Source organism: Pongo pygmaeus, chromosome 17, assembly GCF_028885625.2.
Source record: "Pongo pygmaeus isolate AG05252 chromosome 17, NHGRI_mPonPyg2-v2.0_pri, whole genome shotgun sequence".
Taxonomy (NCBI): Eukaryota; Metazoa; Chordata; class Mammalia; order Primates; family Hominidae; genus Pongo; species Pongo pygmaeus.
The window spans coordinates 28,417,365-28,442,773 of record NC_072390.2 but is presented as its reverse complement, the minus strand read 5'-3'; the positions used below and the strand labels follow the sequence as shown (position 1 = coordinate 28,442,773).

General features: G+C 41.3%; 1 protein-coding gene across 6 annotated transcripts in view; it reads left to right on the top strand.

Moving 5' to 3' along the window:
* ARHGAP28 (Rho GTPase activating protein 28) overlaps positions 1–25,409 on the top strand; it is a 194,424-nt gene that overhangs the window by 43,371 nt on the left and 125,644 nt on the right. For 2 of the 6 annotated variants that reach the window (XM_063653408.1, XM_063653407.1), the window contains one exon: positions 11,751–11,841. The exons of the other annotated variants lie outside the window; for them this stretch is intronic. The gene's annotated coding sequence lies outside the window, so the exon portion shown is untranslated. The remainder of the gene's footprint in view (positions 1–11,750; positions 11,842–25,409) is intronic. 6 annotated transcript variants of the gene reach the window in all.

The following is a 25,409-nucleotide window of genomic DNA, read 5'->3' as shown; positions in this document are numbered from 1 at the left end:
AGCAATTCTGCTGCCTCAGCCTCCCGAGTAGCTGGGATTATAGGCATGCATCACCACACTCAGCTAATTTTTGTGTTATTAGTAGAGATGGGTTTTCACCATGTTGGCCAGGCTGGTCTCGAACTCCTGACCTCAGGTGATCCACCCGCCTCAGCCTCCCAAAGTGCTGGGATTGTGAAGGTTTTATCTGGACATAACTCCATCATAAGTCAAGAAGCATCTGTATTCATTCACTAATTAAATATGTATTTGTTTGAGTTTTACTGTGTGTAGAATGCTGTACTTTGTCTGAAATTATGCATTTATCCATTTATTCATTTAGCAAATATTTATTGTATGTTAATGTATGCCAGGAACAGTTCTTGGCACCGGAAATGTTAAATCAGCATAGCAAATGAAGTTTCTGTTCCACCTGCGACCTAGGTGCCAATGAGGAAGTCAGACAGTACACAAGCAACAGATGCATACATAATGTAATTCTGGAGAGAAGAGAAGAAATAAATTAGCTCCTTTTACTAATGTCTGATATTGTGTGACAGCAGCTGGGAAGTCAGATAATGCGGTGTAATGATAGCATGATCTTTTATAGAGGGCCAAGTATAGGGTCTTTTACAGTCATCTTATGCAGTTCTCATCATAGCTTTGTAAAGTGCATATTATCAATGCTGTTTATTCAGATGGAAAATCTGAGGCCCAAAGAGAATCTGTGAATTTCAGAAGGGCTTAAAGCTAGTAAATGGCAAAGTTTTTTTAATCGGACCCTTGCCTTCTGACCATAAGTTGCATGGTTTTTCTCTGCATTGCTGCTTGATATTTATTGAATTAATCATCCATGAATTCTTTCCTTTCTACATTTCAGGTTAAAAAAATCTTTCGGGAATAGGAAAACTTTTTGCAATCACAACAGTTATGGTTTTTGCTTTTGACTTTTGAATAAAGCTCCACATTTGTTAAGTGGAGAAAAGAAGGAAGGAAAAACTGTAAAAATTGTCCTCACACACTGCTTGGGTTTCTATTAATCTCAGTCTTCTTGAGGCCGATTACACTTTGCAGTCTTCCTTAGGAAGTGGATGGAAGTTTGAGCTGAGACACAAACAGGAAGGCTCCAGGCAGCATTTGTCCCACAGGCACCACCTCCTTAAATAGCTTCTGTGCAGTGGAATTAGTTCTTCACTTAGAGAAGAAACTCCATTGCCCTTTGTTTCTGGCCCTGCACGGCTGGAGGCGGCCAGCACTGTCCTGTCCTGGTTGAAGCAACTTTAATGTGTGTGGGGTGCTGAATGTGGGCTGGGGATGGCTTCCCTGCCTTTGGGCCATGGGGTGACACCCTTGCAGAGGGGTTTTGTGGGTCTTCCTCAAGAATATCATCCCTGAAATTTTTAACCTGCTAAAAGGTAAGGTTCTAAGCACTTCTTAATAACTTCGGCCACAGACTTCTTTGTGCAGACTGGTTCTTTCTTTTATCTAAAAGAGAAAAGAAGGTGCAGATAGCTGTGATAGCTTTTTTTTTTAAATCTATTTTTAGGGGCTTATAGTTTTATTATTAGTTTATAGATGCATCATATTGATAGTAAATTGCCATTTTTTAACCTCTCAAAGCAGATTTTTGTCGTGGTATGGATATGGATTTTTAAACCTCAAATATACAAGTTAAGTCCTATTGGTAATTTGAGAGGACTAGTTAAAATGTGTTCTTAATAGATGGTTAAAAATGAATTGCTTAGAAGTCTTTTGATTCCTATTTCTGTTTGTGTGCTGGAGCCTTTAAACTAACCCAATCTTTCCAGTTAATTACCTAATTTTAGAAAAATCTACTGAGGTAGATAGAGTTCATTAGCCAAGCAAGCTATTCTATTGTTTAATGGAATTAATGCACGTCTGTGGGCAGGCTTACCAAGCCTTTCCTCCTGCTGTCAGCGCTGGGACAGAGGGCACCCACCAGAAGTGGCTGTGTGTTGCCCTGGTCCTACACCTATGAGTGGATGGGGAAGGAGTTCTACAGGAAAGAGGTTTGCTGGGGGATTTGTGTGACCTGCATCTGTCCATTTCTTCTGATCTTTCCGTGGCCTCTGTGTACCCCTCCCTTAAGCACCTTCTTAGAGATTAATTAGCACCTGTGTTAGTGTAGTCTCAAAGCCAAGGACCTAATTAGTCTGATCAATAGCACGCAGAGGCTCTTCTTCGGGAAACACAAATGTGTGCTCTTCCCAGAAAGGCTTCCATAATATCGATTAACCTCTTTTCATGTTTAATTTATAAAGCATTGTCATACATACAGCTACCTTGTCAATAACTCTTTGTTTGTCTTCTATTTCATTTTTGTTCTTGTTCTTGTCCTTTGTGATGGGTTTTGTTGGAGAGGAGGAGCATTAAGAGAGGTGGTCTTGCTGTTTATTTGAATTTCCTTTTTAAAATTAGATTGCAATCATCTGCATCAGAGCATTATGGATTCCTTTTACTTGAGCAGTGTCATCTGTATATTTACAAAGTGTGTTTATAGTTTCCTTATTGTTCTTAAGTGTTTTTACTAGAGCATTTTGTAATCAAAAAGTCAAGTCTTCTTTGACTCTATTGAACTTGCTTTTTAGATTGGTTTAGAGTGTGTTAAGGAAGCCTTCGATGAAATATTGCTTGTTTTCATAGTGTGTGAAGGAAGGGGTAAGAGTTTTTTGTTTGTTTGTTTTTAGTTTTACTTCCGATTTCAGGTGGTGTAAGCAAAACCGAGGGCAATGATAGGCCACGTGATGCTTCGGATGTGACATTCATTGGATGTGTTCATTTGTGAAAGTAATAAAATTTTACACATGCTTTGATGATGATTACTAAATAGGGAGACTTTCCTTAATTTTAAATCTCCTAAGTAATAATGAATTTGCATTATATTTAGAAATTGTTTCACATTCTATGGTTTCTTTTTGATAGTTCCTATGTATAATTACTGCTCCCCTCCCATGCTCACTTTGTACGTGTGCCTGTCTTTTACAGACAAATTTTATGAGGCCCTTGTTAAACTCTGAGCCAAGGGATTAGTTGAAGATCAGCTGCACTAATTAAAGACAAGTTTAACAAGATAAGACTCATGTTTAGATTTGAAAATACGAACAAACGACTTCATTTTTATGATCTTAAAGCCGAAGTGGGGAAAAACATTGGGAAAATGAACAACCCTTAGCCTACCCAAGCAAATAGAAACTTTTACAGATAAGGAACCCTGAAGACAATGGACACAGTAATACAAGGTTCTAAAGACAAGTTTCTGGCTGAAATTTTAGGAAAAAAATAACGATATAGCCCCTGAGATGAGCTAAAGTAGTCCCTGAGATGAGCTAAAAGGAAATCAATGCCTTTCTACGATAAGTGGAATGACAAAGTGAAGTAAGGATTTACTGGAAGGCCTCCTCCTGATTCCAGATGAGCCGAGTGCAGAAATGTGTTTCAATGCCTGTTTCAAACCCCAGCGGTGGTGTTTTGAATCAGTGCTGCTGACGTAAACACAGACTGAATGTGGATATTTTCCAAAAGTAGAGAATGAAAACAGTTCAGTCAAGATGTACAGTATTAATACAGTAAAGGCTTGCTGCAGCAGCTGGCCACCGGCTTGAGTATCACAGCCATTCAACTCTCCCTGAAGGTGCAGTGCTGCTGGCAGTAAGACTGTTCTTAGATAGAAGATTGCACCAAGAAAATTGCAACAATCACCCCAGGCACTCACCTAAACACATGAAAGGAGAGATTGAGAAAAAGGGAATTATTTCTTAGTGATGTAGAAGCCTGTGGATCATTTAAGAGAGGAAAAAGGGGTGGGGCGCGGTGGCTCATGCCTGTAATCCCAGCACTGTGGGAGGCTGAGGTAGGCGGATCACCTGAGGTCAGGAGTTTGAGACCAGCCTGGCCAACATGGCAAAAACCCGCCTCTACTAAAAATACAAAAATTAGCTGGGTGTGGTGGTGCACGCCTATAATCCCAGCTACTCAGGAGACTGAGGCAGGAGAATTGCTTGAACCCAGGAGGCAGAGGTTGCAGTGAGCCAAGATCACGCCACTGTACTCCAGCCTGGGTGACAGAATGAGACTCCATCTCAAAAAAAAAGAGGGGGAAAAAGGGTATTGAGAGGGGTGTTTGAGCAAGGTAAGTGCTGATTAGATGGGCATTCATTGTTGGGTGACTTTAGTGACAAACAAATGATAGGTTTACAAAGCTCATTTACCAAACAAACTCAGGGAAGTGAGCAGAGTAAACATAGCTGTCTCTGTTAGCTATGAAGATTAGCTTAAGCAATTCTCTACTTGTCAGATATATTGAAATAAATGAACATGAAAATGTAAACTTTTTCTTTTTTTTTAATGAAGATACATGGTAAAATTGGGGCCAGACATGGAAAGGCTGTTTCTTGCCTAGCTACAGATCACACTAGCTTAGGCTTCCCAAGAGTCCAACTGAGTGCTTCACAAAAATCACTATTACGGCATGAACAGTCTTTTTTTTTTTTTTTGCTTAAAAGGATGTCTAGAAGGCATATTATTTCAGTTATTTATATACTAAAGTGGTATTTAGCTATCTGAAACTTCCAGAGTAAGAAGATGGTGATCAAGATTTTTTGCCCTGTTTTTCTTGCTGTTCCACAATTTGCAGAGCTCATTCCAAATAGTGCTTTCATAAACTTGGAAAGGAATGCTGAAGATGTGGAGGCAGTCACCACAGGGCAGTTTGCAGGAGAGCCCAAGAGCTGACCAGTGTCTGCAATGCTTGAGTAGAATGTCTGCAGTAACTTAGGAATATTCAAGGCAGGTGCTTCAGAGCAAATATAACAAAAATAGAGACACATAGACATGTTCATGTCAAACAATTCTTTTAAAATAATAGCATATTACATATTGTCTTCCAGTTCATGCTTTGCCAACCCTGATTTATTCAGAAGGTATGAATCTTCTAGTATCTTTTTGTTAAAATACTACAGGATTTATCATTTGTTCCATCTCTCATAGCTGGTGTTGCTTTTTTTTTTTTTAACAGAGCAAAACAAAGCACCATAAAACATACTGTCTTTTTTAATTACACAAGTCTGTGGATATCCTTGACCAGTAAGAAGTTTCAGTCTCTTCACACTGCTTTCTAATCTATGATACAGAAGTAAGCAGAAATCAATATTATACAAACGCGGCCAGGCACGGTGGCTAACGCCTCTAATCCCAGCACTCTGGGAGGCTGAAGCAGGTGGATGGCTTGAGCCCAGGAGTTCAAGACCAGCCTGGGCAACATGGCGAAGCCCCGTCTCCACAAAAAATACAAAAGTTAGTGGAGCATGATGGTATGCCCCTGTGGCCCCAGCTACTATGGGAGGCTGAGGTGGGAGGATTGCTTGAACCTGGGAGGTCGAGGCTGCAGTGAGCCGTTATCACACCACTGCACTCCAGCCTGGGCAACAGCATGAGACCCTGTCTCCAAAAAGCGCCAGAGTGAGAGAGAGAGAAAAGAACAGTCATGATATAATTTTAAAAAGTATTATACAAACCCATCTTAAAACTTTTCAAGAAGTGATATAATTTTCAAAGCATCAGAGGTGCCTGAGGGTTCAAGGAAGGCATTTATGGCTGGAAATCTGTAGGTTTTTGTGGTAATGGTGGAAGTGGAATTATAGAATGCTGGAGGTAAGACGGGACCTTCGAGATAAAACACTTGATACGGGAGCTTTCTCACTTGGCTTGGGGAAGCACAGGAGGTGGGGATGAGGGTTCCAGGGTAGAAGGTTGAGGAGAATCCGAGTGGCCTCTGGATCCTTATCCATGGTTCAACCAGAGCTGCTCTGCATTTATCCCTTTGAAATCCTGGTCTTCTATCCAAATTTTTATTTGAACAAATATCATAATTCAGCCAAGTTTGAAACTGCTGAATAAATCCATTTGCTTGCACCTTGTTGGCTGTGCCTGAGAGCTGAACTCTTGGTCTCGCCTGGTTATTCGTTTAGAGTCAGCTCCTGCCTTACTCACAAGGCAGGGCATACATTTTGGAGCCCATTTCAAAATAAAGCATTCTTCTACATATGCACCCTAAGTGCTACGATTTATTCAACACCCTTCAGTGTGAAGGCATTTTACAAATATAGTTTCATTCATCTTCAAAAAACTCCATGCAGAAGTGGTTATCCATAACATACAGATAAGGAAACCGAGGCACAGTGAGGTTAAGTGTTTTGCCCAAGTTTATACAGCTAAGCCTCAGGGCAAGAATGAGAACCAGAGTTTGTTTCCCTCCAGGACCTGGGCACTTCCCCAGACAATGCGAAATGAATGACAAAATGTGCTGACGGTTTTTCAGTCAAGAGGTGGTAGAAAAACTCTGAGGTTTTGGTAGAAGTAGCTGCAGGACTTTGCACAGTCTAGGGAGGCTGTTTCTCCTCATTAATGGGGCTCTTGTGTGCTCTAGTCTCAAATGATTTTTACTTCCTTTTCCGACTTCTCTCTTGAAGGAGAAGATGGTACTTATTATTCTCTTCTATTAATATGTAAATATCATGGGGGGTATATGTGTGTGTGCAGGGGGTACTGTTGTGATTAAAGAAAGGAAAGGAATCACACACATTACTTCTTATGAACTGCAAAAGTTTGAGAAAGAATGTATTACAGAGAATTATTGTATGTTCTTAAGCCCTAAGTGGATTCCCAGTAATCTTGGCTTTTTGGCTATTACATGACCACTTTGGATTTGTAAACTGATCCATCTGTCAAAGTCCAGGTCAATTCCCACACCCCATCCCTTTCCTTGAAGCATTCTCACCACCCCTCACACTAAAGACTATGTTGTCAGTACGCTTCCTTTAATATTTGCACACTCCCGTACTCAGCAAGGTGAGGATTCTTTTTAGATGCATTCTTCTGTCTCCTTGGCTATCCTGTAGGCTCTGTTGGCTGCTAGGTAACATACCTCTAATGGACTGCTGGCCTTTAATATTACTTGATTCATTCATTATATTATCCTCCCATTGGTTCTATTTCTGAATCTTGAGCCTGCATAGATGTTCTTTCCCAAGACAGTGATCCTGCATCCCTGGAGCCTTCTAAATTTCTCCAGTGCTTTCAGCATTTTCCCACATAGCATGGCTTCTTGACAGTCTGACTTTGACCATGCACTCTGAAGTCATTCCTATTAACATTCTCCTTTAAATGTGGTACCTGGACCTGAATTCCAGTTTTGCTGGATTTAGTACAATCATCCCCCATTTTTGTCTGATATACTTGTATACTTCTATGCCACTTAAGATCCAGTTAGTTTTATTGGCATTTATGTAATGCTATTGGGTTGCACTGACCTTTTAGTTGGCCAAAAATATCTGTTTTTTTTTCACATGACCTGTACTCATGCCAGGAAAAAGTCATCCTAAACATATACTGAAGTTTCTGCACTTCATACTTCTTCCTAGTAAATTTCATCCTGTTAGTTTTAGTCCATTAGTTCTCCCAGTTGAGAATTTCTTGATTTTTAGATTCATATACATAGTAGATTATTTGAATAGTAAGTAAATGATCTGAGAAAAAAATTTTCTAAGGTTGTCAAAAAATTTTAATCTTTCCAAACAATGTGTCTACTCATGGTACCTTGTTGAGAAACTTCACAGGCTTTTCACAACCTAGTGGTTAAGGTCCAAAAGCATCTCCGATGGCATCTGAAGAATCTATACCTATATCTTCTCCTGCATCACTGGTTGCATGAAACTCCTCATCCATTTCACCCCATTCCCTGACTTTCCGTGGCTATGTAGCTTTGCTCGCCGAGGGCTTCTGCCTAGAATGCATGTCGTGCCTGTACCATCTCTGCCAGAGTCCTGCCCACTCTTCTCCTTGATATCTTTCCTGAACCTTTAATAGGAAGTACTTTCTCCTTCCTTTGCTTTCTGAAAGCATTGTCTAAAACTCTTAGTGCTTACTGTATTCTATTTTATGCGAGCCTGTATGGTATCATGGTTGAGAGCAGAGATTCTGGGAATGGACAGCTTCTGTGAAAATCCTAGCTGTATCCCCTCATTATGGTATAATCGTGAGCAAGTGAATTTTTCTCTCCAAGCCTCAGTTGTCATGTCTGTAAAATGGAATAGTAGCACCTACCTTATGGGGTCACTGTAAGGATTAAATGAGTTAGTATGTGTAAGTGCTTAGAATAGTGGCTGGCATGAGTAACTGTTAATAGTTGTTAGCTATATCTATAGGCGCTCAATAAATAGTTGTGAATTTTACTGAAGAAGCTGAGTAACTTTGGGGCATCATTTCTTAAATCCTCAAAGCTTGACTATCAGAGGAAACATTTTCAAATTTATAGAGACAGGATATTGGATGGGAACAACATTTTCCCAAAGAGGTGTTGTGAGATGGTCTCCAACTAAAGGCCATGCTCACAGACTTTTTCACTCGCAGTCAGCTGGGAAGGCAAATATTCGTCAACATTTTTATAAGCACCGTGCATATCTATTGGTATCAAGTAATGCAGGTAGCCTGGAGAAATAAGGCCTCCATGTTATGAGCTGTGATTATTAACATTATAAATAAAATGCTTAATTGCTCTAAGCCCAATTTTGACTTGTATGACTGTGGTCTCATGCTAATTTGCATTTTGTTTTGTGTAGCACAAGAAAAATTGTAAAATAATTTTTTCCCCTTTTATAAAGTATAATCCTTATTCTTAAAAAAAAAATCACAAACACATCCCTCTAAGGTTTGGCATTTATCTTGGGGATTAGCTATCTTCAGCCTATTGACTGACTCTGACCTCAATGTTTATTGAAGGTCTACCAAGGAGCTAGTGTCAGACTAGGTAATATAGAGATGTTAAGAAAGATAAAGTGAAATTTCTGTACTCAAAAGCTTATTTGGAGGTATAACACGTGGTAACTAAAATAATAAAAGATATGTTATAAGAAAGTTCTGTACTCCATTAATTACTAAGTCACTGGTGTAGAAAAGTGGGTATGATGAAAGCCTAGAAAGGACATTCCTTAATTGCCACAAACCTATTTCAAGTGTCTTCCTAAATTGCCATTTCAGGAAGTCCAGAGAGTAATGGATACAAGCTTTCAGGATAACATCAAAACTAATAATAATATATTTCTATAAAATGTTTCTTTTTTGTTGCTGTTGTTGTTTTGAGACAGGGTCTGGCTCTGTGGCCCAGGCTGGAGTGCAGTGGTGTGATCTCAACTCACTGCAACCTCTGCCTCCCGGGCTCAAGCCATCCTGCCACCTCAGCCTCCCCAGTAGCTGGGACTACAGGCACACGTCTCCAGGCCCAGCTAATTTTTTTGTATTTTTTGTAGAGATGGGATTCACCATGTTGCCTAGGCTGGTCTTGAGCTCAAGTGATCTGCCTGCCTCTGCCTTGGCCTCCCAAAGTGCTAGGATTATAGGCGTGAGCCACCATGCCTGGCCCAAAGTGTTTCTTTGACAATTTGCTGTATATGAAGTAGTGGATATAAGTACACTTGATGAGGAGGAGGATTATAATAGCTAACACATCTTACTTAGTTATGATGGTGACCTTTTTGAGACAAGGAGAGAAGGGGTGTCAGAGTGGTACATAGGTTATTCCATCAGTCAGTGGTAGGTCGGAGATTCAATTCACATTGGTTCAACTGCAAAGCCCTCTTTCTTAACCGCTATAATATCTTGTCCCCCTTGACTCCTATTCAGCAGCCCAACTTAAAGGATCCATGATTAGATCATTATTGATGAATTTTAGCATATATGATTGGAGGGGGGATAGCGGTGAGTTTGAAAAGGTAAGCTGAAGCAGGTTGTGAAGAAATTTTTATACAACCTAACAAGTTTGGAACATCCTCCCAACAATTGGGGAATTTTTATCAAATGATTGTTAATAAGAGAATGACATATAAAATTTTTGTTTTGTCAACATGACTCTTGCAAGGGTATGTAAAGAATATTAAAATGGGAGGAGTTGGGAAACCAGTTAGGTGGTGCAATAACCTAGATATATTATAAACTTGAACACTGGGTGTACAACAAAATAGAAAAAGATGTACTTGAGAGATATGTTTAAGGGAGACTCACCTGGATTTGTGAATCTATCTAATATAGAGGGAGTAGTAAAAAATGACAAGTATGTAATTATGCCATTACTGAGACTGGGAAAAAGGATTACAGTTAGGAGGGGGGTGAGCTTTGGACAAGATGGGTTTCAAGTGAAGGAGAACATGCAAAACACAATTTGACATCCTGAAGAGTCAGAGCTCAAGAGCGATTAGCCCAAAGATTTGCGAGGCTGGGCATGGTGGCTCACACCTGCAATCCCAGTACTTTGGAGGGCCAAGGTGGGAAGATCACTTGAACTCAGGAGTTCAAGATCAGCCTGGGCAACATAGTGAGGCCACATGTCTACAAAAAGTTTTTAAAAATTAGCAGGTCTTGGTGGCATTCGCCTGTAGTTCCATTTGCTTGGAAAGCTGCGGTAGGAGAATCACTTGATCCCAGGAGGTCAAGGCTGCAGTGATCTATGATTGCACCACTGCATTCCAGCCTGGGCAACAGAGCAAGACCCTGTCTCAATGAATGAATGAATGAATGAATGAATAAAACAGTTGTGAACCCTCAGCCTGTAAGTGAAAAGAATGGACAAGGTTGTGGGGAGAGGCTGGGGCTGCTTCAAGTAGAAAGATATTGACAGAGTATGAAGGAAAACACCCAAGAACACCATTGGTTTTGAAGGTCTGACCCTCCTTAGCATTTTTCCAATCTGGTGGCTACACTGGGGACTCTGATTGGACATAGGTATTTCCCAAGCCTTCATCAATATGATTACCAGCCATTCTTTAGGGTGGTTCCCTTAGGCACTAGCAAAGCCATTAGCTCTTGGTTTTTTCCAATATTCTCAGAAGATTAACTCCAAACTTGGGAAAGTTTTGCCCTTTAGAAATCGAGTAAGGATTGGTGTAGTCTGGAGATGTGTATAACTCATTCATAATCATTTGATTAGCTGTATCGACCTTTCTCTAGGATTTTTTCCACGAAGTTGGCATGTTACATTTCTAGTTTTGAAATAAATTAGTGCAGAGATGGATCCACATGAAATGACTGACAACTCCTTAATGAGCTGCAAGTTTCACGTAAAATGTCCTGGAAACTTTACTGGCAGCCTCCTATATCCTAAAAATGTATGAGTTTCTTCATTCTCTGTGGTGCCCTCTTTCAGTAACAAAGAGAAGAAATTGGTCGTTTTGTCCATTCATAAGCAGCTTTTAGCAATGGTCACTGCATCAGAAACAATACTGCAAGTAGCTTATGGGAAAATACCCAAGGCACAGGGTAGAGAGTCCTGGCTCTGAGGTCTGACAGCCTGAGTTAGAATCCTAGCTCTTCCTCTTAATCAGCAATGTGTCTTCAGACCAGTGGCAAACCCTCTTTAAGCCTTCATTTCCTTATCTGTAAATAATACCTATAGCATTTCTCGTGGAATTGCTGAGGATTTTCAACAGGTGTTTTACTTAATATTGGGCACTAGGGAGTGCTACATGTGACTAATGAGCATTAGTGCATCTTGATTAGAGTTGATTTTGCTGTTTTATTCTCTTTTAAAGACCTTTATGAGTGACTGTCTGGAAATGTTTTTATCTGACTTTCCTGAATACCTCAGTGGTACTGTGAATAATAGAAGATCTGATATTAGGGAAATATCGGGCTATCACAGCAGTTCATTCTATTGGATTTGGAAGACTATACTTTTTCAGGGTATTCCTCCCTTCCTCTTACAGAATCACCACTTCACATCTGTAAGCAGAGCGCTGGCTAACTCTGTGGCTTAAGCAGAGGTCAGAACATCTGAAGTGATCTGCAGATATTCTGGTATGTTCATTTTCTTTGTTCTCCAGACCAGGTCACAAGAATGCTTGTCTGAGTCAGCATTGTAGTAGAAGTGTTTCCTTTAATGTCAATTACATAGACTCATGCAGAGCCTAGGCCTTTTCATAGGCCATTATGCATATCCAACTTTGTTTGGGTCCAGATATTATTGAAGGGTGCAGTGTGTACTGCATATGAAAATAATCCTGCATCATGTTATCTGGAAAATTACCCCAAATTGCAGTTTTAAGATAGATATTGAAGCTCTGCAAAGTAAGCAGTGAAATCCTCCTCCATCTGCTGATTAGGGTTGTGGAATTTACCTGGTAGAGAAAGGAATAATAGGCTGTGCAAAATAGACATTATCAGGAACTGCATATGTTTATCACATTTCCTTGCGCAGAACAAAATTGCAGGAGCCTTTATCATTGCATCTACTTGGTTTTCACAAGCTGAACATGAACACTGTGTTTATATTACAGGCTTTCCATTTTGTTTTCATCAGCATTCTACAAAGTTTCAATATATAGCTTCCAAGGTACAAGTATACCCCAATCTCCTTAACAGCCATTGTATGACCACTGTCTGCCCCAGTTCTAGGTTGGAGGTCACATTCAAGTGCTTGCCTGTCCTTATGGACAGCAGAAACATCTGCCTATTTTTGTATAGCATTTTAAACATCTTCCTCATTATCAGAGAAGCTGTGTTAGGTAATGGTACAAATCCATTTGTCAAGACTCATGCAGGCCTCTGACAATTCTTTATTGCTTCAAAATTACTCTGACCTACATGCGTCTTTCTCACAAGCTTCTGAAAGAAATTCAACCATCCTGCTACAAAAGTAAATCAAAGATAACTCAAAATGTCACTAACTTTGAACCTGAGAGTCCCTAGCTTACATAAGAATGATCCCTATGAACTAGAACAGTTAAGGGAACTTCATGGGAAATATGAGGCTTGCAGCAAGACGTTGGAAAGGAGAGGAGAGCAGAAGAGGTCCAGGTGCTTCCAGGTAGGGCTGTTGCTTGTTGGACATGAGCTGGACCTACAAGCCCACCCCAGCTTTCAATTGGAGTTCAGGGAAGCTCAGTGACAAGGCCAGATGGCTGCCCAGAATCAGCTGGTCATATGCAGAAGCGAGACCACTGAGCTGCTGCTTCTGGATAGAATTGGATCTTAACCAAGCATTCACATAAAGTCAGTCCTTGGTATCTACAGGTTCTGCATGGGCAGATTGAACCAACCTTGAATCAAAAATATTTGGGGAAAAAAAACAATAAAAAATAACAATACGACAATTAAAAATACAAATTAAAAAACCAATACAGTATAACTCTTTACATAGGGTTTACATTGTGTTGGGTATTATACGTGATCTAGAGATGACTTAAAGTGTTGGGAGGATGTGCTTAAGTTATATGCAAACGCTACGCCATTTTATGTAATGGACTTGAGCATCGGTGGAATTTGGTATTAGTTGTGGGGAGGGGTATGGAACCAATCCCCCTCAGATGCTGAGGGGTGCCTGTATGACACTTAAGCAATGGAGGCTGAGAAAAAATATCAGTCTCTTAGGCCAGGTGCGGTGGCTTATGCCTGTAATCCCAGCACTTTGAGAGGCCAAGGTGGGTGGATCACCTGAGGTCAGGAGTTCGAGACCAGCCTGGCCAACATGGCAAAACCCCGTCTCTACTAAAAATACAAAAATTAGCCAGACATGGTGGTGGCAGGTGCCTGTAATGCCAGCTACTCACGAGGCTGAGGCAGGAGAATTGCTTGAACCCGGGAGGTGGAGGTTGCAGTGAGCCGAGATCACGCCATTTGCACTCCAGCCTAGGCAACAAGAGCAAAACTCCGTCTCAAAAAAAAGAAAAAATTCAGTCAGTCTTGTAATGCCCATGAATTTCACAGTCACAGAATGTAATTTTCTTTATTTCTGGTAATAAAATTTATATTCTAACTCTGAGCCCCCACTTCTGACAGACAGCAGAAAAACTCCATCTAGTTACAGCCACAGCCAGTCTACTTGATCCAATTTAGTACTTTCTAAGTTGCTTCTGGTTAAAATTCAGGAATATTCAGAATATTTCCCTTTGATTCCCCTCCTTTCTTTCTATTGCTGCTGGAAGCCATTGCATCTAGAGAGGCAGTCGGGACAGTCAGGGGGACCTGTGTTCGTGACTCAGCCTTCCTCTGCTGTCTGAGCTTTGACCCCAGGGGATTGGATACAGTGCTGCTGGGATGCAAGCATGGATCTGTGGGGTGGCTCCCACCTGGCTCTCTGATATGATTTGAGCCTTCGGCCTGTTCCAGTTTCTGGAAGGAACTGTTCACTCTGCAGCCCCTGCCACGGGGATCCTTATCTCCAGCCAGGCACGTCTGTCAGGCTCTGAGAATCAATCAGTCTCTGTCTGCTTCTTTTTCTCTCTCAGCTAAAGTGGGCACCCCTCAGGCTGTGCAGGGAACTCCTGACCCCATCACTCCCCAGCAGGAGTGGGAGCTGCTGTCTCTGCCCATTCTTCTTGCCCTGGTGACATGGGATGTGTCTCTGAGGCTGCTTCCTTAATCACAAAAGAAGGGAAGCAGGAAGCGAGTGTCTTCCTAGATCCTCCCAAACTTCGTGGAGAAGCCTGTGAGGGCCCCAGCTCCCAACTGACACACTGTGGCCTTCTTCCGGGGGTGAGACACCAAACACATGGCCTCTAATTGCTCATAATGATTTTTTCCTTTGCAAATTCTTTCCTTCTCCCCAGTTTGGATGGGGTGGTAAAAAAAAAAACAAAACTTGTTTTGCCAGTTGATATCTCTTTTCAAAACTATTTTTGTCTCTCTTTTGAACTAGAGCCAAGATTCTGGAATCTGTTTGCTGTTTTTATTTTTCTTCCTGACAATTCTCCCTGGGGCAAGTGGTAAACTGGCCAGCCTATATCTCTTGGAATATGGGTTTAGGGATGGGGACAGGGCAGTGGAGAGAGGGGCACATCAGTCAACAAGCTATCATATTATCCTGGCAGAGAGCACCCAGATCTGACTCATCAGTCAAGGCCCAAGCCAATTTCTCACTTCCTGGAGATTCCAGCTGTTTTTTTTTTTTAGCTGCCTCCCCAGCCTTGGGAAGGTCTGCTGTGCTTAGCCATTGCAACTGATGAGGAGCAGAGCATGTCCTTGGTTTAGGGAGTGGGGGGTTGAGGGGGTGAGATAAACCTTGTTTTCTAGGGTGAATGGGTAGAAGAGTGTTCACTGTTTTTTAGCACATTGAAAATCCAAATATGAGGTTACTCTTTCCATCTTTTAATGTTATTGCTAACAGCCTCGATTAGAGTATTAATGAGGAATCCCTTGAAATATACATGTATGTCACTATGTTATATATAATGTCAATACATTAATTATTATTATTATTATTATTTTGAGATAGAGTCTCGCTCTGTCGCCCAGGCTGGAGTGCAGTGGCATGATCTCGGCTCACTGCAACCTCTGCCTCCTGCATTCAAGAGATTCTCATGCCTCAGCCTCCCGAGTAGCTAGGATTACAGGCACCTGCCACTACACCCAGCTAATTTTTGTATTTTTTTTTTTTTTAGTAGAGATGGGGTTTCACCATGTTGACCAGGCTGGTCTCAAACTCCTGACCTCAGGTGATCCACCCACCTCAGCCTCCCAAAGTGCTGGGATTACAGGAATAAGCCACCACGCCCAGCCAATAGATTAATTATATATCATATTTTATATACAATTATATAATTGTATATAATGTGTGCCCATATATATTTCTCTAACAGACTTCTGATTGGATCTTTTTAGGAGCTGGCTATTTGGTCTTGGTGCTTACTCTTTCTTATTTTCTTTGGGTCTACTTTCTTTCCCAAATCTTGGAAATCCATTAGTAACATTGTATCTGAATTCTAAAAACGAGCAGGAAGGTTTCGGGCCAGGTGCTCCTGAGTCCAAAGTAAAAGCTGGTCTTCCCTTAACTGCCACAGCCAGCTCTAACCTGCTAGTCCTGTTTCTCCAAGAGAACCTGTTGAGGCCACTGTGTTCTTCACTTTCTGAGCTGGGCTTTTGATGGCTTCCCAGCACTTTGCCTCAGGCATTCATCTTGTTTTTCTTTTATCTTTAATGCTGCCCCTACTTACCCACTTGGGGTTCTTTTCTTCCTGAAGATTACCTATAGAAATAAACAGTGACTCACTGCAGTTTTTTTTCTATGTCGCCCCCCTTGAGAAGTCCAGACTCTGTGTTTTAAGGGTATTTACTTTTTTTTTTTTTTTTGAGATGGAGTTTCGCTCTTGTTACCAAGGCTGGAGTGCAATGGCGCGATCTCAGCTCACTGCAACCTCTGCCTCCCAGGTTCAAGCGATTCTCCTGCCTCAGCCTCCGGATTAGCTGGGATTACAGGCATGTGCCACCAGGCCTGGCTAATTTTGTATTTTTAGTAGAGACAGGGTTTCTCCATGTTGGTCAGGCTGGTCTTGAACTCCTGACCTCAGGTGATCTGCGTGCCTCAGCCTCCCAAAGTGCTAGGATTACAGGCATGAGCCACCATGACCGGCCTGGGTATTTACTTTTAACCACAGGACATAGTACATTGCTGAGTTAATCAGAAGTTCACTCTTACTCTCCTCCACTTTGAGACGCTCTGAGGGGAGCTAATCCACAAGCCCCCCTTGCCCGCTAGTTCCCAGTTGGGGTTGGCCAATGGGAGGCACAAGAGGCAAATTAGGGACTGGGAAGAAAGTGAGACTGGAATGTTTATTCCCCTTTCCCATTCCTAGGAAAACTGTGTTCCTCTATTCTGTACCCAAGACCACAGCTCTTTTCATGACCCCGGCCTACTGCTCTTGTTCCAGCTTTAAAGTTCCTTGGTTCTGGTAACCACTCCCTCCCTTTGGGCTTCCAGTCTAGGGCTGGTGATGCCTCATCCTCCTGGTTGCTGTTAAGTTCCTCAATCTTTTCTTCCCCTCATGCTGCTCACATTTTGCAAATAGCCAGGCAGACTCTTATTAAAGCCTCCTCAGTTACTTCTTTGAGTTTACTATCTACTTTCTCCCGGGAGCCCAGTCAAATCCATGCAGTTGGAGATCCCGGGAGCCCAGTCAAATCCATGCAGTTGGAGATCCCTACAGCATAGGTCTCTGGGCTGGCTTGCTCCCGGAGGTGTGTCTAAACTGTAGCCCAGCGGTATTTGTAACCCCTGGGAGCTTTGTTAGAAATGCAGAATGTTACATTCTGCCCCAGACTTCTTGAATCAGAGTCTGCATTTTAACCAGACTCCCAAGTGATTTATATGCACCTAGAGATTAAGAAGCAGTGCTTTAGGGGAGCAAGTAGCCAGGAGCCTGGTTGGGTTTACGCGTTCTGAATGTAATCGCTTTCATTTCTGGGGAAAGCCCACAACTTTTCTTGCTTCTCCTGCCCTGTCTCCAACCACTTTCCTACCCTCCACTACAGAGCAAAGCTCACACTCCTCTTACCTCTTTCCTTATTTATTCCACAAAGTGTTACTGAATCCATTCTAAACTCCAGGCAACGGGGCAGATGTTAGGGATACAAATAATAAGGAAACATGTTACTGCCCTCTATTCAATTTAGTGAAGGAATGAAGACATGATCATAGTCAATTTCAGCACAGTAGGAGGTACGTAACAGAGATGGGAACAAAATGATGTGGAAACAAAGGCCAAAGTTATCCAAAGTTACTTTGCTGGATGAACTTAAAGTCCCTCTGTAAAATCCTTTGAAATGTGTTGTGTTTTCTAATTTTAGTCACATGTGAAAATATTGAGTAAAGATATCTGGTTATAATCCCCTGTCCTCAAGCTTTATTCGAATGTCACATTTGACAAATAGCAGTATCTCTCCCAAGAACAGCTAGCAGTCCATGGAGTCAGAGCTGTTTGTACTGAGGCAGCTGCTGAGCAGCAAATGCCTGTGGACAGCCAGGGTCTGAGGAAATTAAGGAGCTGATTTTTTTTTTTTCCAAAAGACAGTTTGTGGAGAAAACACCAAAGGATTCCCTCATAAGCTGTCTTTGGAATTAATTTCAGTGCTTGTTAAAACACCTAAATCCCTCTTTCAGAAGGATTCTCCGATAACTTCCTAATTAGGTTCTCTTCTTTTATCACCTGTAAGGAACACTCCCCATTTGAGTCCCTGCATAGTTCACATAAATGAAATAACAAAGATTCCAGATTACCTAAGCAAGAGTAGTAGAACACTTTTTCATATCATTATAACTTTTAAAAAAGAAATAGTGGCTTAGGGCTTTGAATATTGATTTAACTGTTCATTCATTCATTCAAGAGGACCAGGTGTGTCACTCAAAATTTAACTCTTTCCTCACACCTTCCTGGCACTATAACTCAGTGGTAAAGATGGCTCCAGCACTCTGGGTTCCTTCTTTCCACCTCCAATGCATCTTTCTACCTCCAACTAGTCCTTCTTTGGCCCAGTGATCCCTTAGATCAGCACAGTTGCTTCCTCCTCTTTGCTTCCTTAGTTTGTAAGCACCTGGGACTTGGATTGGCATCTGTGCATACTTGCAGGAATTGATGCTGTGACTGTGGTCCTGGGCCCCTGGTATGTTGTAACCCTTATTGTATGATAAACGACTAAGCCAACCAGCAGATTTGAGAATTCCAAGGAAGTGGGTGCAGTTGAGAAACTGAGAAACGGATTACCGTGCCTATGATGTATAAATGAACTTCCATGTAGATATGAGCACTAGACTGAGATGGACATTTTCAGGCTTTACTTAGTTTTCCAGTGGCTAATACCACACAGTGATAGTGCATGAAATTAGTTTAGTTGGTCAATATCTGCATTTGAAAAAGTGAAATAGAAAAGGAAATAGGTCAGAGTATATCACACATCATGAGACTGTTTCATGAAATTTTTGTTACATATATGAAGTATGTGTGTGTACTGGGTAGAGATCTAAATTGTGTTTCTTCATATGGGTTGACATTAAACATTTTTTGGAAAACACTCCCTGAGGAGATGTCTGTTTGAAATTAGGAGAAGTTCTATTGGGAGGAACAATTGGGAGGGAGGTTTATGTCTTTTAATGGGAGAAGAAATGTCAGTTGAACAAAACAGTATTTTGACATGGAGTGACCAGCGTAGTGATTTCCAGAGTTATTCATTTGTACAAGCTAAACTGCGACTAGACATTAGTCCTATTGGGTCATAAGCTTATATATTACACCTTTTTTATTTTTTCTATTTTATTTTTCCTTTTCTTTAGTTTTTAGTAAAGAATTTTTTGACAAATTATCCTGTCATATATACTTAAAGAAAAAATTAAGAGAATTTTCCTAACTATGCCAGTCCCAAAGGGATAGGTGTGTACCCAGGTCAAGAGAAGTTGGTGTCAGTGAGGATAAAGATGTGAGAACCCAATGGAGAAGAGCAGTCCTCAGGCAGGAAGAGTTGGGGCCCAGTTTCTCTCACCACTCTCTTCTCCCACCATTCGGGGTCCATCATTGTGCCACTGTAACCTTCCAACCACACACCCCCCAGCATGCCTTTTTGGGGTGTGCTGACCACTTCACTCTTTGAAACTATTATTCCAATGTCCTTGCTATTGATAGGTGAATCCCTGAAAGAATGATGTAAGATTGTACCATTTAAAATTTGATGAAAAGATCAAAACAAATTATCTTCACAACAAGAATTGCCATTCAAAGCTTTTAAAGCTATTTGCTGTGACTATTGATATATAAATATTAATAATTATAAAAGCTATTTGCTGTGGGGAGAAAAATCCCTAAAATAGCAAATTTTCTTTTTCAGAGCTCAGTTTCTTACCAGCAAAGTTTTTTATTCTCTAGGCTTTTCCCTTTGGCCTAAAAATATTGAAATGTTCTCATGTGATCATTCATTCACAATTGAAGTTGGGGCCAGGTGCGGTGGTTCATGCCTGTAATCCCAGCACTTTTGGGAGGCTGATGCGGACGGATCACCTGAGGTCAGGAGTTTGAGACCAGCCTGGCCAACATGGTGAAACCCCGTCTCTACTAAAAACACAAAAATTAGACGGGCATGGTGGTGGACACCGGTAATCCCAGCTACTGGGAAGGCTGAGGCAGGAGAATTGCTTGAACCTGGGAGGCGGAGGTTGCAGTGAGCTGAGATCGCGCCATTGCACTCCAACCTGGGCAACAAGAGTGAAACTCCATTTAAAAAAAAAAAAAGGATTGAAGTTGCCCTTGTAAATGTATTTTGAGGATAAGAAAAAAAAAAACTAAAATAAGAATCAGTGTCTCTTGAGTGAAGAAAGTTCTTTAAGCTACATTGTTACTATTTAATTTTCCTTTATACTAATAATATATCATTTGCTTTCATGTTTTAGGTAGAGATCATCAATGAGAATGGTTATTAAGATACTTATTTTTTTCCAGGAATGTAGTCTGTAACTGGGGAAAACTTCTTTCATGTAGATTGGTGGTTTTCAACAATGGAAGGAACTTAAAAAAATTAGTTCTATCTGGGCCCCACCCCCTGAAATTCTGATTGTTTTTATCTAAGACAATATAGCATAATGCCTGTGGCACAGACATTAAGACTTTACAAAGCTGCGATGTGCAGGCAAGGCAATGGCACTCTGAATTTTAATCTGGTGGGTTGGCTTTCCATAGGTGTCTCCATGGGTGTTTTTTGTTTCACTTTTCAAAAACACAGTTTTAACCAATGTTATCATTCTCTATTAAAAGTGTTAGACACAACTCTCAAAGACAACTGTATTTAAATATACAGGCACAAGAGATTTCTTAATGTAAAAGTTTAATTCCAACTTTTTAAATTATCTAATTCCTATCCATCACAGTTGGATTGACAGTAGGATTACTCCAACTGTAATTTCCTCTAACTAATTTGAGTAGTTCTGCTTTGTTCCATGTATTCTGGTTCATTCTGCGTTTTGTCTAGTCAGAAAATACAGGTTGGCTTCAGTTTCTCCTGGCCTTGAGGCATCTGCGTGTCCGTAGTTGATAAGGTCTGGATCTGTGTCCCTGCCCAAATCTCATGTTGAATTGTAATCTGCAGTGCTGGTGGTGGGGCCTGGTGGGAGGTGATTGGATTGTGGAGGTGGAGTTCTCATGAGCAGTTTAGCACCACCCACCCTTGTTACTGTATAGTGAGTGAGTTCTCATGAGATCTGGTTGTTCAAAAGTGTGTAGCACCTCCCTCAGCCCATTCCTCCTGCTCCGGCCAGGTGACGTGCTAGCTCCCCCTTTGCCTTTTGCCATGACTGTAAGTTTCCTGAGGACTCCCCAGAAGCCGAGCAGATGCCAGCATCATGCTTCCTGTACAGCCTGTGTAACTGTAAGCAATTAAGCATCTTTTCTTTATGTAATAAATTACCCAGCCTCAGGCATTTTGTTTGTTTGTTTGTTTTTGTTTGTTTGTTTTTTGAGATGGAGTCTTGCTCTGTCACCCAGGCTGGAGTGCCGTGGCGTGATCTTGGCTCACTGCAAGCTCCACCTCCTGGGTTCACGCCATTCTCCTGCCTCAGCCTCCCGAGTAGCTGGGACTACAGGCACCCGCCACCATGCCCAGCTAATTTTTTTGTATTTTTTTTAGTAGAGACAGGGTCTCACCATGTTGGCCAGGATGGTCTCGATCTCCTGACCTCGTGATCCACCCGCCTTGGCCTCCCAAAATGCTGGGATTACAGATGTGAGCCACCGGGCCCAGCCAGGCATTTCTTTATAGCATTGCCAGGATGGTGTGCCAGACTGTATCAGAGACAAGTGATACAAAGATGACTAAGATACAGTACTTGCCCAGGAAGAATAATTCCTGTGGCCACCTCTGTGTTATATCAAGAGATAAGTGTGAAACAGAGTATCCACAACAGTGTTTGTGAGTGTCTCCCAACTCTACCAGCAAAGGCTTCAAAGGAGTAATGACATTTGAATTGACTCTTAAAGGATAAATGTATTACTTGGCCTGACAGTACAGAAGAAAAGGACATTTTTGTCAAAGAAATCAACCTTGTAAAAATGCCGCAGTTCATGACTTGTACCAGTGAAGGTAGCAAGGTCTGTGTGTTGGTGATGAATTTGCAGGGGATGAGGCTGAAGAAACAAGACTTGGGAGAGAGGGTGTGAGACCTTTTTATGACATGCATAGAGTTGGCACCTCAGCCTTTGCATGGTAGGGAGCTAGCTGAAGACTACCTCCACGACAGATATACACTTTGAAAAGACAGGCCAGGTGCGGTGGCTCACGTCTGTAATCCCAGCACTTTGGGAGCCCGAAGTGGGCAAATCACTTGAAGTCAGGAGTTCGAGACCAGCCTGGCCAACATAGCAAAACCTGGTCTCTACTAAAAAAAATAAAATAATTAGCCAGGCATGGTGGTGCACACCTGTAATCCCAACTACTCGGGAGGCTGAGGCAGAAGAATTGCTTGAACACGGGAGGCGGAGGTTGCAGTGAGCCAAGATGGCGCCGCTGCACTCCAGCCTGGGCGACAGAGCAAGACTCCGTCTCAAAATAAAGGAAGATACAACTAATCTATATTCCTTTCACCAGAGATCACCACCACTAACAATTCATTTCGGTCGTTTTCCCCTGAATGTTTTACATATGTAGGAAAATTTTATATCCCGATTTTTAATTTAACACTATGAAAAGCATTTCTTTTTATAATAAAGACACTCAGTATACTTTTGATGGCTTCAAAACTACTTTTGTATAGATGCAAAATTAAAATATCAATTGTTTCTTTTTGTTGTTGTTGTTGTTTTTTGAGATGGAGTCTCACTCTGTTGCCCAGGCTAAAGCACAGTGGCATGATCTCAGCTCACTGCAAGCTTTTCCTCCCGGGTTAAAGTGATTCTTATGCCTTAGCCTCCCGAGTAGCTGGGACTACAGGTGCGCACCACCAACCCCGGCTAATTTTTTGTGTTTTTGCAAAACACAAAGAGAGACGGGGTTTCACCATATTGGGCAGGCTGGTCTCGAACTCCTGACCTCAGGTGATCCACCTGCCTCGGCCTCCCAAAGTGCTGGGATTGCAGGCATGGGCCACCGTGCCCTGCCTCAAATTGTTTCTTTAATGGTTGTTTCCAAATTTTCATAAATAACTTTTTACATAACATTTTTGGGCATAAAGTTGTCTAAAATTATTTTCATAGGCTAGATACCTTAAGTACACTTAATGATTTAAATCATACCTAACATTAAGACTTTAATGTTGCTATATTGATATTTAGTAAAGTACAAAACTTGTGCTTTAGAGTTTAGACATATTCAGGATATAAGATAGTTTTGTTGGATTTGGCGAACCCTTGCCCTAGGAGAATAAAAAATGATGAATTCGTCCAAAATATTCCAGTTTTCTAATTTGCCAGACTCGGTAAATGGTATCATCACCAACCAAGAAAAACAGAAGATACAAGGAGAGCAGATTTTGCAGAAAAGATAAGGAGTTCCGTTTGAGACTTGCTGCCTTTGATATACTGCACTGGGAGAAAATCCAAGTAGAACAGAGTGGACAAGTGAGAATGTGCTTTGGAATCAACAAGAGGGGTGGGGAGTCTACCTACCTAGATTTGAGAGCAGTTTGGCAAATAATTGTTAGTAAATGTCACAGAAATTCGTGGGAGAGAGAAGTTGATAAGAACAGAGGGGTAGAGGATGAAACGGAGGAACACTGCCGCTTCTCAGGGTTGGGTACAAGAGGAGCCAGGGAAATAGACTAAGAAAGAGTGATCAGGGAAACCGGGAGATGGTGTTGTCACGGAAGCCTGGAGTGTGAGATTTTCCAGAAAAGAAGGAATGAAAGAATGAATGGTCTGTAGATCCACTACTCAGCACTATCAGACACATTGTCCCCTTTTGTTATCCCATAATGAAATTTATAGATAATATAATCTACTTGTGCACAAAATTTTAGAAATTAATATAATACCCCAACTATAATATAAAGTGTATTAGTCAGGGTTCTCTAGAGGAACAGAACTAATAGAATATATATATATATAAAGGGGAGTTTATAAAGTATTAACTTACACTATTACGAGGTCGCACAATAGGCTGTCTGCAAGCTTGAGGAGCAAGGAGGGCCAGGCCAAGTCTCAACACTGAAGAACTTGGAGTCCGATGTTCGAGGGCAGGAAAAATCAAGCAAAGGAGAAAGACGCAGGCTGGGAGGCTAGGCCAGTCTCTCCTTTCCATGTTCCTCTGCCTGCTTTATATTCACTGGCAGCTGATTGGATTGTGCCCACCAGATTAAGGGTGGATCTGCCTTCCCCAGCCCACTGACTCAAATATTAATCTCTTTTGACAACACCCTCACAGACACACCCAGGATCAATATTTGTATCCTTCAATCCAATTAAGCTGACACTCAGAATTAACCATCACATAAAGGAAGAAGTAAAAGGAAAGTATATTTTATATAATAAGTATTTAAATATGTAAACATTGGGACATGACTAAAACTGACTGAACACATTGAAGGAGTCACTTGGTTGGTCTGATGTGCAGAATTACCATGCATGCTACAAATGGAGAGCTGTATTGCTTGTGGTGCTGCAGATGACTTGAATTTCCAGAATGGTAAGTATTTGAACAAAACAAAGTATAGTTTTCCCTCAAATTACACTGTGGTTGTATTGCTGTAAAGTTCCATGTATAAAAACATATTTTATGAGTACTTCTTGTATGATTCCATTTATTTAGAATTCTATAAAGTGCCATTTTTTTCTTTTGTTTTTTATTTGTGGTTTTTTGTTTTTTGTTTTTGAGACGGAGTCTCACTCTGTCACCCAGGCTGGATTCTCCTGCCTCAGCCTCCCGAGTAGCTGAGATTACAGGCACCCACCATCATGCCCGGCTAATTTTTGTATTTTTAGTAGAGACAAGGTTTCAGCATGTTGGCCAGGCTGGTCTCAAACTCCTGACTTCAGGTGATCCACCTGCCTTGGCCTCCCAAAGTGCTGGGATTACAGATGTAAACCACTGTGCCTGGCCTAAAGTGCAAATTAATTTGTCGATTCAGAAAACAAATCATGGTTACCTGGAGATGGACATAGAGGAAGGGATGGAATTACAAATGGATGTGAGAAGACTTTTGTAACTGATGGAGGTGTATGTGTCCTCGACTGTCATGATGGTTTCATGTGTGCATACAAATGTCAAAACTCGTCAGGTTGTACATTTAATACATGTGCAGTTTAGTGTTCATCAGTTATGTTCAATAAATTTTTTCAATAAATGTTTAATAAAACTGAGCAAAAAAATACATTGTATGTCTATATCTAAAACTGCATTAAGCTCTGATAGTTATAAACAGGTTTTTCTCCTGTGGTGAGTGTCCAGCAGGGATTTGAAAGTCCTACATGACACAAGACAGTTCTTTCTTATGCAGGACTGTCCATGCATTTTAGGACTCCTAGCATTCCTGGCCTTGCCAATTAAATGTAGTCCTTGCAACAATCAGAATGTGCTCCCACAGCATTCCAGAACACTCCCTATGGAGTGATACAGTGCAAGGGGGAAGCAAGGGTTCACAGCATCAAGTGCCTCTCCTTCATTCTTAGAGTTCTGGCTAAGCAAGA